Source organism: Ostrea edulis, chromosome 4, assembly GCF_947568905.1.
Source record: "Ostrea edulis chromosome 4, xbOstEdul1.1, whole genome shotgun sequence".
NCBI classification, from domain to species: Eukaryota; Metazoa; Mollusca; class Bivalvia; order Ostreida; family Ostreidae; genus Ostrea; species Ostrea edulis.
Genome location: NC_079167.1, coordinates 16,708,503 through 16,724,028, shown reverse-complemented (window position 1 = coordinate 16,724,028; position 15,526 = coordinate 16,708,503). Strand labels below are relative to the sequence as shown.

At 35.2% G+C, this 15,526-nt stretch overlaps 1 long non-coding RNA gene across 2 annotated transcripts; it reads left to right on the top strand.

Annotated features, from left to right (window-relative positions):
* Positions 1 to 2,989: 2,989 nt before the first annotated feature.
* Positions 2,990 to 6,984, top strand: LOC125668741 (uncharacterized). 2 transcript variants are annotated; one of them, XR_008802267.1, is made up of 3 exons: positions 2,990 to 5,566; positions 6,519 to 6,603; positions 6,738 to 6,984. It is a non-coding gene; the product is annotated as an uncharacterized LOC125668741 (long non-coding RNA). The 2 variants fall into 2 exon arrangements; XR_008802266.1 differs by lacking the exon at positions 2,990 to 5,566 and having other exon boundaries at positions 5,819 to 6,603.
* Positions 6,985 to 15,526: the final 8,542 nt, after the last annotated feature.

Below are 15,526 nucleotides of genomic sequence, written 5' to 3'. Positions count from 1 at the left end.
CACTTGGCTGGGTGACCGCTACACGTTACAGGTGTAACATGACTGGGTGACAGCTGCACGTTACAGGTGTAACATGACTGGGTGACCGCTACACGTCACAGGTGTAACATGACTGGGTGACAGCTACACGTTACAGGTGTAACATGACTGGGTGAACGCTACACGTTACAGGTGTAACATGACAGGGTGACCACTACACGTTACAGGTGTAACATGACTGGGTGACAGCTACACGTTACAGGTGTAACATGACTGGGTGACAGCTGCACGTTACAGATGTAACATGACTGGGTGACAGCTGCACGTTACAGGTGTAGCATGACTGGGTGACAGCTGCACGTTACAGGTGTAACATGACTTTAAACCTCGGGATACAGGATGTGATGCTCCCTGTCATTCAATTGAAGATATCTTTTTAAAATCATTTACAACAATATGGAGCGTCAAATCAAGATAGACTCAAATAACTGATAGGAAGATGTATCTTTAATTATTTACAACGATATGGAGCGCGAAATCAAGATACTCTCAAATAACTGATAGAAGATATATTTAATCATTTAGTTAAATAGTTATACAGTCCACTAGAAATAAAGAAATTTTCTTCGAAATGGGAACTAATATTGTAATAAAAAGGTTTCTCTTCATTTTTGGGTAGTTTAATATGTTCCTAAACACATGTAAAAAGTTTAGAAAAATACATTGAGGGAAAAGCTGTTAGTTTTGGGCTAAAACATTTATTGAATAAGAATCGCCATTTAAAATAGAAATTCCAATTAAAATTCATGTTTCAATTGAAACTCTCATTTGTGTCATATTTGTAAATATTAATGCATCATTTAACAGATATCACAAGTTTAGAAACAAATTTGAAAGGGAAAGCTGTTATTGTTAGTTTAAAACACAATTTATTGTAGAAAATTCAGTGAAAATCAGAATTCTCAAATAAGATCCGTGTTTCAATACGCAATTTCCGAAATCAATCTCTACACAGTGTTGTCGTTCCTTACTCTCACTTACACCTCTGTTAACGTCTCAAAATAAACAATGTTATTCCACGTGTAAATCCACTTTTTTACAGCTAATAAAACTAAGAACTATTTTATAAAATATCGGGAAAATGTAGGACAAGCAACTATTTGTATATTTTTTTCCATTACTATATATTCTTCATGTACCTATGTTTTAGCTTGGTGCAATTGAACTACCCAATATTTACGTTTCAACCCAAATCAATGCTTCTTGTGTCACAAAAAGACTTGGCATCTGCTCAATATTTATTTATTTACGTATATTTTTGTAACTGAAGTCAAAACCATACTTTATTTGAGCATAAGTGCCATCTTACAAAAATCTTGTAAAATCCCTGAGACGTTGACAGAGGTGCAAGTGAGTGTATGGAACGATAACTCTGGGTAGAAATTGTACCGAAATATCAGCTCTCCTGTGATAGAGGTACGTTCAGTATTCTGTTGAACGCTTGGGTGGGTACAAAATGTACACAGTACATAATATGTTCTACAGATTAGCACTGTAAATACGGATAAAAGTACGTCTCCATATGAGTGAAAAATTCTCGAGCGGGAGGTTAAACAATATACAATCAATCAATCAAAGGATAATAGTATTGAATGTGTAAATTTTGTTTATATCAGCCGTTGGTATACATTAAACTGACCCTATCAAGAATAATATTTTATTGAATTAGGCCATTAAATTAAATATGAAATTATATTTTATTTCCTCTTCTGCACGAATGATATTTTAATCAAAGAAAAATGGTGATTATCGATTTTTGTTTGAGCTATTTTATTATTAAATACTAATAAACTGAGAAAGCTAGGTGTAAATCCCAATAGTAAAGTTGTATTTGATCACAAGATGGTAGAAAAATCTTGGTGAATATTGAAATCAATGATATGATAGATACTCTTTTAAATATATAGCTCCTAATAATATAAGTTCACGCTCAGATTTTTTAAAAAGACTAAAACAGTGGATATGTCAATATCCGCTAAATTTATAATTTAAACAATATTTTAACAATATTCTATTATGTATGAAACATAAATGGATTAGGCAGCAGGCTTGCAGCCTATATAAGCTTTCTCAAAAAATGATCAAAATATAATTCTAGCAGGAGACTTTAACACTATAATAGATAAAGAAGATAGAAACTGGACACAACAAAACATTAATGATAAAAGTTATAAACATTTAACAGATCTACTGACATACTTAAATTTAATCGACATGTGGAGAATATGTAAACAAAATAATCCAGGCTTCACCTGGTGTGATGGTAGCTGCAGAACTGTAGCTCTCTGAAAAAATATTTTGACACAACAGAGAGCTACAGAGCCACCCCTTATAAAAACCTTCGATTTACGGCGCACAAAAAGCTGCGCACGGTTGAGACCTTATATCGTTGTATTCTTGAGTTGCTGTCTCATAAATTTAACATAAAAAAATTCTTAACATATTTTCCTACTATAATTGTGTCTAAACATACCTTCAAATATTCATTAAAGCCCCATACGACCTGAAAACTGCCAGCTTCAAATGATTTCGTTTGTTGACGTAGCCATGTTAGGTAGCCGATCAGTTCGAATCCTGGTTAATTTCCATACTTGCACAATAACGTCTAGATGTGAACTACTATCACCACAAATATTTTAGCTAAATATTTTAAATAATATATCACCCCAGTGCCTTTAAATAATAATTATTCAAATAGCTAGACTCACGGCAATGCGGCTTTCATTAGTCTGGTCCGGTCTCCATCCTTGACACATGAGTGTTAAGGACTTTAGTAGCATTTTCATGAATCAAGAGCTTATTTTACCTTTAGAAAAACTTTATTTTTTTAATTTCTATAAATTATTGGTATTGATAATAAATGAAGAGCGAATACATAACATATAACGAATTTTATGAATAGATACCAACAGCAACAGGGTACGAATTGACCGGCTACCTAACGTGGCTACGTCAACAAACGAAATCATTTGAAGCTGGCAGTTTTCAGGTCGTATGGGGCTTTAACGAATATTTGAAGGTATGTTTAGACACAAGTATAGCAGGAAAATATGTTAAGAATTTTTTGATATTAAATTTATGAGACAGCAACTCAAGAATACAACGATATAAGACCTCAACCGTGCGCAGCTTTTTGTGCACCGTAAATTGAAGGTTTTTATAAGGGGTGGCTCTGTAGCTCTCTGTTATGTCAAAATATTTTTTCAGAGAGCTACAGTTCTGCAGCTAGTGTGATGGGCAAGAAATCCCCAGTAGCCGTATTGACTTTGTTCTCATATCGAAACACTTTGGACTAGAAATAGCTAACATTCTTGCAAAACAAGCACCTAAAGTAAAAAACAGTAGACTTTCAGATCATTTGGCGATAAGATTTGATTTGATACTTTTAGGAGAAAAAAGAGGTAAAGGATTGGAAATTAAATACATGTACATCCTTATTAACTGATGTTAATTATGTAACACAACTTAAAGAATTGATACGTGAAAATGAAGAAATAAATAACATTTTAGATGACCAAATGAAGTGGGAAAAAATTAAAACAATAATTAAAACTTTTTCAATGCAATTTGCGCAACATAAAAGTCTTGAAACAAAACAACGTATTCTGTTGATAGAGGGAGAAATTGAAAATATAGAATTACAAGATTCAAATCAAATAGATATGAAAAGAAAAAACATTTAGAGGTAGAGGAAGATGGTATTTACAAGAATATTGCAAAAGGTGCATATGTACGATCGAAGTCAAATTGGATTGATAAAGGTGAAAAGAATACACCATATTTCTTAAGATTAGAATGACAAACACAATCATCAAACACAATACACGAAATAAAAACAGGAAATAATGAAACAGTTAATAAAACTGGTGATATAATGAATAAATTGTGTGAATTCTACGAAGCGCTATATGTAAGTAATAATAATAATAACTAATAATCCTAATTGTTCGCGAACAATTAGAGGGCTTTCCACCTACAATGATTTAAAAAAAAGATATTTAAGAATATTTAAGATGATGTACGAAACTCAAAACGACCTTGAAAATTTAAATAATAATTTTCACGATGACCTTGACCTTTGACCTTATTTTGAAGGTCAAAGGTCATCGGTCTTAATGCAAGTGATCCCATGTCTCTCTCTATATTAATGTAAAAGCTATAAGCTTAAAAGATGTTAATCAAGACATTCAGGGGCAATAATTTGTTAGGGGTTTTCGGTTAGCTTATCAATGCTAAAAATACTTTGAAAGACCTTGAAAATGGAAAAAAATTAATTTTGATGATGACCTAGACCTTGACCTCATTTTGAAGGTCAAAGGTCATCGGTCTTAATGCAAGTTGTCCCATGTCTCTATCTATATTAATATAAAAGTTATAGGCTTAGATAATGATATTGGAGACTTTCAGGGGCAATAACTATGCTTAAGGGTTTTCGTATCCCTTTGATTATTTTTTCTTTGCAAGAGGGTTTTACTGTGAATTCATTAGCGAAGGTTTCGTTTCTCTATGACTTTCCGTTAAGTAGGAGTAGCGATAACAAGGTTTTCGACGCGAGTCTCCGAAATTCACAGGAGGGTCAAAGTTCAAAGTTGAAATGCATACTATCAAAACCAATCAAGAAGTCAATACTTACCCATATAATATTTCGACGCTATCTTAAGCAGGAAAGAGAGTATAAAAAATGCAATTTTTTCCTCTTTTCTGATGACCTTGACCTTTGACCTTGACTTAATTTTCAAGGTCAAAGGTCACCGATCGTATTCCAGTTGGTCCCGTGTCTCTACGACAAACCGTTCTCAAGTTCGACATGTTTTACAAATAAATCGCAAAACATAAAGAGGCATTAACTCCCCTTAGGGGACACCGAATCCCTTCATTTTAAATTCTTCGCTTCTACGAATTACCCTCTATGCTTTAGAAAAGGTTTTATCCTTCTATCATTTATGGTTACAAAGTAGAAGCGCTAACAATGATTTCTACGAAAGGTCCAATAACTCCGTAAGAGGTCAAAGTTCAAATACGCAGGGTGAACTGTATTCGTTTCTCAAGAAGTACTATATGCTGGTCTATAAAGTTTTTCAATAAGTCTTAAGGTAGAGACCGACAGCAACCACGTGATCAGTAAAAATCGTGTATTTTCACGTGAAATTATTTTTCGGAATTCCGTACATCTCCATAGAGTAGTTGAAAAACAAAAAGGGGTTCCGAAAGTACAAGTTGTTGCTGTGACTGAATCGATGATTGAGAGGGTCGTCTCGACGAAAGATAGAGAAATTTGGCCATAGTTTAGATTAGGAATACGTCAATGTAATAATAGTGGACTAAATGTTTCGTCCGTGCAGAATGGCACTTTTTACCTCACGAAATTCACCACCATGCATAGCTGCGCTACGTAAACAAAGTTGTTGATGTAGCGTGAGTTTCAATACTGTTTATGTAGTCATTGAGAGTTTAAACAAAGTTTCTTCTGAGAAGAGGAATTCGATGGATGCATTCAACGTGGACAACGAAATCATAATTTCGTTTGGTAAGTGAAAAAAATGGCAAATCGAATTTGTATTCAACCCACTTTTCCTCTGCTATTTCACAACGCGATTTTATAAACGCACAACTTGGAGCTGTTTCATTTTTTGTGCATTTATGTATTCCATATGTGCCCAAAATATAACTCCTACATGTGCATGTAATTGTAAATGGATGTCATGTATATGCCAGATTTGAAAAAAAATAGGGCTCTCACAAGTTTAAGGGGGGGGGGGGGGGGAGTGTTGCACTAAAATTCTATTTGTTATAAATGATAGTACTTATAGTATCTTGAAATTTCATTGACCTAAGAGATATTTCAAATCTGGGGTTTCATGTTTCATACAAGCATGTAGGTCTACAAAACTTTATTTAAAATATTTGTAAAATCACAAGCCTCCCTCATAGGCAAATAAATGTCTTGTATGAAAATAAGATATGTATGTCCTTCTCTTGACCCACACTCCGTAAAGGAGACAGGTCTGATAAATCTAGAGTTGACTTGTTTTGATATTATTAGAATGAACTGGCAGTTTATGAAAACATATCTGTCATCTCATATTGTAATATGATAATTATGATGTTTATTCACCTCATTAAGGACCCGGGGGTGGGAGGGTAATACCGTATGTACAGTTTAAATAGAAGGTAACTATAACAATATGAAATAAATAACAATCATGCAGATGTACTACTACTGCAAGAGTTCACATTGCTGCACTGCACACATTTAACATACATGTAGTGTTACATATGTAATACTGATTTCAGACAAGATTTTAAAAATTAACATAATAAAATACATGTTATGTGTGTAATTTTCAATATATCAGCATTTTAAAGTTCACTGAACATGCATTGAGACACACAATTTTAAAATTGACATTGTCTGACACAGTATAATTAATGATTAATACTGACTGTGCAAATATCAATTATGATGATTTTTTTCTAAGCATCATCCTAAGGACCAGTGCAAGTTGAAATGGGCTTCCAGCCAACAACTTCAACAGCAATTTGCCATGAAAATCACCAAGAAAGGTACAATATTTTCTATCTTAGTAAGATAGAATTTTTCATTTTAACACCAGACATTTATAAAGACAATTCTTAGTATATTAGATATTCATCTTTTTTTCAATATTTGAATATACAGAATATATTTTTTATAACAGGTACTTCATTTACATTGATGATGTCATATCCCCTGGACCCCACAACTTTACAGGTTACAGAGAAAATTCAAGAACTTCTGCAAAATGTGGAACTTGGATAGAATCAATAATGTATTTGTGAGCCCAGAGCAATGGATATATTGTGCAACATACTATTCTAAAGTGTGAATTTAATGGAAAACAAGTACATGTACTCATGTATTACATGTCTTTTTTAAGACAATAATATTGAATAAATATAGAGGAAGTGTCATTGTTGATTATTCTAAGTTTTTGATATATCAAATTCAGTAAACATTTCTAAATGAAAATAAAACACCAATTTTATAACTTTAATCAATGTGTTTAAATTTCTCATTTTCTACCCCCACCCCCCTTACACACACAGTGCATATATACTGTGAATGCAATATGCATGCATTCTAAGTTATCCAAGCGAGTTTTTGTTTCAGTGTGAGACTACAAGTAGGACTCATAAACTTATGAAGAGACATATATATTTGTGAGAGCAAGATAGCTGATATGAGCCTTGAGATCAATGGGTCGAGCCGCGGTGGTGGTCTAGAGGTTAGAGCGTTCGCCCCGCATGCGGAAGGCCAGGATTCGAATCCCGGCCGCGACAGACCTGAGTTGTTGAAACAGGTAGTGACAGTTCCATTGCCAAACGCTCAGCATCAGGTGTGAATGTCACTGGTCCTCGGAGATGACCTTCAAAACGGATGCCCAGTGTCACAGTAGATGTGGCACGTTAAAGAACCGTCACTGCTCAATGGCCGTAAGCGCCGAGCAAAGGCCTAAATTTAAAGCTGTTCACCGGTCTTGGTAACGTCTCCATATGAGTAAAAAATTCTCGAGAGAGACGTTAAACAAGATACAATCAATCAATCCATGGGTTGATTGGGTGGAAATCTTTCCATTGATATTAAATATAAAGTTGTTAGGCCTATTTAAACATATTTGGTGCATTATGCTGTATAATCATATCAATTTCTTATAATAGGTAATCGTGTCTCGTTATTATAAAAAAAAAATGTATGAAAAATAACTAAGTATTAATGCAATCATTGTGAGTGCAAAAAGGTCAATTGCAAGAGCACATACATAAATGCATTGGCGGATATAAGGGGTGGGGAGGGGGGGGGGGGCAACCGGCGCGAGCCCCCCTAAAATTTTCAAGTTTAAAGTAAATCGTGGTCTCTTGTTTAGAGAAATATCTACAATAAAAGAAGCCATAATTTCCTCCACTCTCAGAGAAATAAATGTCTGACAAAATCTTTTGATTTATTGAATTACTTTTAGTGGGAGAACTGCTATTTTTTCCAAAAACCCTTAAAATTTGCGTTATTTATTTTATTAATTTCACCTTATTAGAAATGACAGAAAATAATAAAAATGACTACATAGGAGACATATTTTAAGCCCTATAAAATCTGCAAAATCCAGGAGTTCCTGGGGAATCCCCCCCCCCTTCAAGGTGGCCCCAAGACCCCTGCCTCATACAGTTGCACCCCCCCCACCCCAACTTCAATTCCTGATCCGCCCCTGAAATAGCTTATAGAAACCTTATTGTCATGTTCAATTTTCAAAGAGGTAATTTGGGAATGCTTAAACGTTTTAAGTTAGAAAAAGATCAGTAGTTTATCTCTGCTGGCTGAATCTTTCTTCTCAATGCGCCGAGTGCAATTCATGACGTCTATGTTCCTGCTCATTCTTTCTCCTCCATACCATGTAGTATATTAAAGGGGTTGGGTTGTAATGGAGACATTTGTTTTAACAAATATAAATTGTATTTCAATTTTTTGTGGGGATTTTTATTTGGGAAAACTCTTGATATTAATCATCAAATATGATGACATATGATAAATCTATATTCTGAGTGTAAGTGCACAAAGGTCAACAACGAGAACTACAACAAAATATAAGCTAAAATTTGAAATACATACTTTCTGTATTATATTTATTAATTTAAAAAAGGTATTACAAAAAATCTTCGAATTTCAGCAAGCTGTTTTTGATGGATTGTTTACAACATCTTTTAATAACCCTTTTTCTTACGAAAATGTGTAGTTTGTAAAAAGGGGGTGGGGTTAGGAATTTTTTGCTAGTTCCATATTGAACCCCATTATGGTGTATAATTTTTTTCATATATTTTACTTACTAATAGACTGACCACTTAATGAAATAAAATAAGAAATTTGATGGGTAATATTTTTGCAGCTTAAGCAAAGGTATGACCCTGTGTCCAAATATTGTGCACTGTTTTAAGGTAATTAGCCAATGTAGCTCTGTTGAAGTAATGTTGTTGCATGTTAATAATGATTGCTGAACTTGAAATTGATGTGTAATATACAATTATGTGAAAGGTTGTTTGGAACCATATATGACAAGTTATGATCCTTTTTACAATAAAAATGTTACAGCTCTATTTGTATATTGCTCTCTACTTATTTTTCTTCACATTTTACGCTTTACAAGGACTAAGGAAGGTGTTACTAAAATCGCCATATTTCTCAAAAACAAGGTCGATTACCTACATTGATTTTTTATTATGTTTTATATCGAAGCTTCATCATAAACATATATCAAAATATAAAAAATTCAATGGTTAATTTTTTTTAGCATCAACCTATCAATCTCTACCTTAAGACGAAAATTTTTTTACGGCAGGAAAATAATAATAACTAGTGATCCTAATTGTTCGCGAACAATTAGAGGGCTTTCCACCTTCTAGCGCTTTTTCAGTAGTGTTCAAATGCTAAAAGCCCCCCACCCCACCCCCCGCCAAAAAAAAAAATGGATTTGGCTCGAAAAGAAATTCAAATTTGCCGCCTAAATTTGAGTGTTGAAGTGTGTTGAATGCTTGGTTTCGCATTAAGTACCCGTCAAATTTGAGGGAGAAAAGGGGTGTGGATGTTGGGTAGCCAGCACATATGCACATATCAGGTAAAAGTGTAATGGGACTTATACAGGTGTTTGGGGTGACTTTGGACCTGTTAGATAGGATATTTGGAGGTGCAAAGAAACCGGATGTGCCATTTTCCTAGATTGTAGTAACTGTTGGTGCATGCTGGGAGTCTACAAGCCTCATGTTGTCAGATATTGTGAAGATGCACTGGATTTTACCGTGTGTGTTGTGGATTGTGGAATTGAATATACAGTTTGTAATTGCTCATCCTATGTGTTCTAATTCACGGAGACAATGTCTTTCAGTCATTTCACCCAAGGAGGCATGCATTATACGGATTTATAGGCTTTGACAACAAACAACCAAAATGGCGGCCGGTGAATTAGAAAGTGTCTGAGTGCATGTAGGATATCTGAACGGAGAATAGGAGTACTGCATCCCATTTGATCCTGCAGGTAAGTGTTTATTTGTTTACAATGACAGTCAGGATGGAATGTCAATGAGTTCAACTGTCAAGTAAAGTTGCATCATCATTATAAAAAAAAAACCAACTTAGTCTTTATGTTGATGCAGGCAGACAATTGAATCTGGCCTATGTCTTTTCATGAATGTAAATGGAAGTCATGTTTGATTGACAAGACAGTCAAGAAATGGAAGAAATGGGTGTAGGTCAGATGTGTAGGTGTAGGTCAGATTAGCTATAGAATCCTGTTGTTGGGCATGAGACCGGTCAAAATAGTGTATAAACAGCTGATCACAGACAGATCACTTGAAGAGTGGGGGATTTCTTCCTTGGGGACGACAGGCGTGATGGGTGGGTTTGCCTTACTCGTGGAGACTGGCCCCTGGATGCGTGCCTTGACCTTTGACCTTGACCCACTTTCAAGGTCAAACCTCAAAAACCCCATGGGAGCGAAAGTGTGACCTTGACCTTTGATCTTGACCTCATTTTGAAGGTCAGAGAGGTCACGGGGTTTCGTGCCAGTTGTACCGTGCCTCTATCTGCATCCGTGAAGAAGTTGTGGGCTCGAATGACTATGTCGGAGACTTTCGGGGGCGAGAACCATGCTTAAGGGTTCTCTGTTTCCCTCGGTCAACTTCTCGATGCAAGGGGGTTTTATCGTGAATTCGTCGGCGAAGGTCTTGCATCTCCACGACTTGCGGTCTAGTAGGAGTAGCGATAACGGGGTTTTCGACCTTAAGTCGCCGGCATTCGCAGAGTGGTCAATGTTCAGAGTTGACATTCGTAATACCGAGACCAGTCCAGAATTCCATGCTGACCCATATGATATTTCGATGTTATCTGAAGCGTGAAAGAGCGTATAAAAAGTGCCATTTTCTGGCCATTCTGGATGACCTTGACATTTGACCTTGACCTACCTTTTCAAGGTCAAGGTCACCCAACCCGTTCCAGTGGGTTCGGTGTCTCTACGACGAATGCTTTAGGAGTCGACAATTTCTTACGCAGAAATCGTAAATCATGAGGGGTACTAACTTCCTGAAAGGGTCCTCGAATCCTTTCGTTGAATGCCCATGTCAATTGGACCAAGTCACCTCTGTGTTCTAGAAAAGGTCGGATGCTCCTATCATTCACGGTTTTTCGAGAAGAACCGATAACAAGGGTTTTTCGCGTAAAGTCCTCCAAGTTCGTTAAAGGTCAAAGTTCAGTTACGCAGGGTCAAATGTGAGCATGTTTCGAGATGTCGAAAAGGATGGTCTACATTGATTTTCGATAAGTCTTAAGACGTCAAAAGTTTCTCGCGGCGGAAAGAAAAGAATGATAAACAGAACAATATCAAAAGGTCTTTCCACAGAAAGGTGGAAAGACCTAATAATAAACAGAACAATATCAATAGGACTTTCCACAGGAAGATGGAAAGCCCTAATAAACAGAACAATAACAATAGGACTTTCCACTGAAAGGTGGAAAGTCCTAATAATGAAAATCTTATCGATGTGTACTTACACGATGTGAAATGCATAGAGCTATCAAGTCAAGAAAGACAACTCTGTGATGAATTCCCAACGCTTACTGAATGTGAACAAGCTATTAAAGAAATGAAAAATAACAAGTCTCCTGGATCAGATGGTTTACCTGTTGAATTCTACAAAATATTTTGGAATGAAATAAAAGACTATTACTACAATTCGCTTAAACAGACTTTGGAAAACAACGAAATGACTTTTACACAGAGATTATCAATAATATCATTGATCCACAAAAAAGGCGAAAAAATTGACTTACGTAATTATAGACCTATAGGCCAATCCGAAAACATGAGTTATCTTTCCTTGGTCCGGAACGTAGTGCGCTTGCGTAACAGTAGGTTAAGACTTCCGGGTAGTATATTCGAGAAGCGGCATTATCAACAGTGCAGAAGGCCGCAAATATATTGCTGTATAATTTTACAGTAATCACGCCAACAAATATGTTAACGTTAATAAAAAAAAATCTCAATGCATAGGTTTACTTCATACACGTGAAAATAACCAACTTCGCATGTAAAAATAATAGAAAATATTAATGTTGTAAGTAGAGGAGGACACCCCCTCCCCGATAGGATGTTCTATCGTTAAACTGATATAATTTCCTACGACAGGCCTGTCCCGAGACGCAGTTAGATTATTCTAACTACACCCCCCCCCTCCATTTTCCAGGATTTCACGTGTTTTATAACTGAAATTAGTATATATCATATATTGCATACATTTCCTCAGGATTTTAATACAGTTAGATTTATAATTAAATATCAAAAGTTCAATATCAATGTAGTACATTCAGCGATGAAAGTTCTGCCACGATGTACGTCTAGGTATGTGGGACTGACACCTCTAGATTCTGAAAATGTCCATCTCCTTCGATTGGTGAGTAAAATTTAACCCAGCCTGTACTTGTAAATGAAACAGAGGCCACTGACAGATTTCCAGCTGTCTGCCCACAAATTTTATACAGTTTCAAATACAAGTATAACCATAAAGAAATTCGTCGTCACAACCCATCTTTAAACTGACATTTACACATGCAATGCTTTGAAAATAAAATAACGTATAATTGAACGCCCTGAATTTATAATCGGCAAGAGTATGTACCTGTAAATACAGCCATTTTCAGTAAAATATTTGGAGTTTTACTCAAATTATTTTGTAAATTTGTGGCGAAAGGGGGTGTCTAAATCTGACATTGCAATTTCAGTTATGACACGATACGTGCCTATACATAATCAAGTAGATTTCTAGGGGGCTAAAACGAATAAAAGAGGGAAGATAAAGAGACGTCAAAAGCATTCTATTGGGGGGTGGGGTTAAACTTACCTACCCCCCAGAGAGTACATTTGAGAATATGCCCCCCCCCCCCCACCCCCGGGATCACACAGGTCTATGAAAAATAATTTATATCAGTCTAGCAATATTGAACAAAATTAATAAAAAATATTATTTAGTTACCTATTTTACTGCATTTTAAACATATCAGTTGATATTAACAATCCTAGCTTCATGCTGCAGTGTACAAAATGATTTGCACGTCCAGGTACTTTGGAGAAAGTTACCCAATGATTGCAATCTGGTTTATTTTTGGAAGAGTCGATTGGTGGTGGTGGAATAATTTTAGCCCTGATAAAACAATGAGAGCGTTGATTTCCTAATTTTAATTGATTTTTTTTATTTTGAAAAGAGAGAGAGAGGGGGGGGGGTGTTATACAAGATCTTTGCACCACAGGCACTCGACGTTTTAAATATCTATAATAAAAAAAATTGCCTACAAAATAATTATGTCAGTCGTTATTGGAGACATATGTAAACAAATGAATGTCTGGGTGATTTCCAATTTAATTTTTAAAATCCCTCCTCCCCCCGAAAATCACACCCGACTCGATCAAGAAATTCTTTTTTTTCCCCATTAACATTTTCTTACTCTCTCGTACAAATGATTTCAACTGTTCTCGATTTTGAACAGCGCCCATACTAATATAACTATATATATAATATATGCGCAGTCTGACTGTGTTACTACTCGGAAGTTGTCATATTCACACTAAATGTAAGAATACAAAGAGAGATAACTCACGTTTTCGGAAAGGCCTTTTAGCTTGACTAATTGCGATTATAAGATACTCGCCTTTATCTTCGCAAAATGGTTACAACGAATCATTGATAAACTCATAAGTAAAGATCAAACGGCATACATCAAAGGTAGATTCATTGGCACAAATGCACGGCTTCTGTTAGATATATTTGAATATTGTGAATCTAATAATGAAGAAGGTATTCTTTTATTTTTAGACTTTCAAAAAGCTTTTGACTCTATAGATTGGAACTTTTTATTCAAGACTTTAGAGAAATTTAATTTTGGTCCTCGGTTTTTGAATGGATAAAACTTCTATATGAAAATCCAATCTTTCGAATAAAAAATAATGGATGGATCTCTAAAACATGCTTAATGAAAAAGGGAATCAGACAAGGATGTCCAGTTTCAGCAATAATTTTTCTTTTTGTTGTAGAAATAATGTCATTTAAAATTAAATCAGCTGAAAATATAAAAGGTTTCAAAAACGACAATATGAGCACCGAAATAAAACTTCAACAACATGCAGATGATGTGTCACTGCCATTATTAGATATAAATTCTATGGAAAATGCGATAGACTTAATCAATAACTTCAGTCGGGCTTCATGAATGCAATTAAACATGAAGAAAACAGAAGGGATTTTACTTGGACCCCTCAAAAATAGATATGAAACTATATGCGGTGTCAAAATTACAAATGACCCAGTCCGATGTTTTGGAATATATATAGGTCATGATATTGAAAAATGCTATGAGAAAAACTGGAATGATAAGGTTAAGAAATGGTGGTGGTGGTGGGGGGGGGGGGGGGGGAAATTAACATGTGGAAAAACAGAAAACTTACTCTCTTTGGAAAATGTACTATTATAAATACATTAGCACTTACTCAATTATATTATAGTGTCACGATTCTAAATTACCCATCTGAAGAAACTTTGAAGAATATTCAAAAATTAATTTTTAATATTCTATGGGATAAACGCGATAAAATTAAAAGAAATACAGTAATTGGGAATATTGTTGATGGTGGAGTAGGAATTGTCGATGTGAAAAGTAAATTCAAATCGTTAAAATAAAGCGCTTATCCAAAAATAATTCTACAATAAAATCCTTTTCGAATCATGTATAAGTAAAGAATCAATAGACTTAACCTATCTCTTGAAAACTAGCAATACAAATATATGTGATCTTAAAAATACGTTTAAAAAACTACCAACATTTTACTGTGAAGTTTTGTGTGCGTTTAATGAATGCAACCTTAAAGCTATATGACCCGATGTTCATGTATTATTTTTGTGCTTTATTACTTTAAAGCAGATCGATTACTTTATGAAGTTATTAACTTTCCCTTAATTACATGCTGTCTGACGTGTTTCATACCGATTGTTAAACCGTTCTTGGCACACTGATTTTGACTGCGGATAACTCCGTTTACCTGATCAGAATATAAGGCTCACGGCGGGTGTGACCGGTCAACAGGGGATGCTTACTCCTCCTAGGCACCTGATCCCACCTCTGGTGTGTCCAGGGGTCCGTGTTTGCCCAACTATCTAATTTGTATTGCTTGTAGGAGTTATGAGATTGATCACTGTTCGTTATCTTCACCTTGCATGCTTGAAAACATCTGCATGTAAAAGAAAACAGTGAGAATATTATTTAGAAAGTAAATAAGTGTGGTACATATATAAATCATCCCATAATATACATCTTTAAATTGACCCACGCGCGTCAGGGGAATCCCAACATGATATATTAACTCGTCTAGTTTGAAGGCTGAAAGAGCGTAAAACAACGAATTACTAAGAGGTATTTGATATT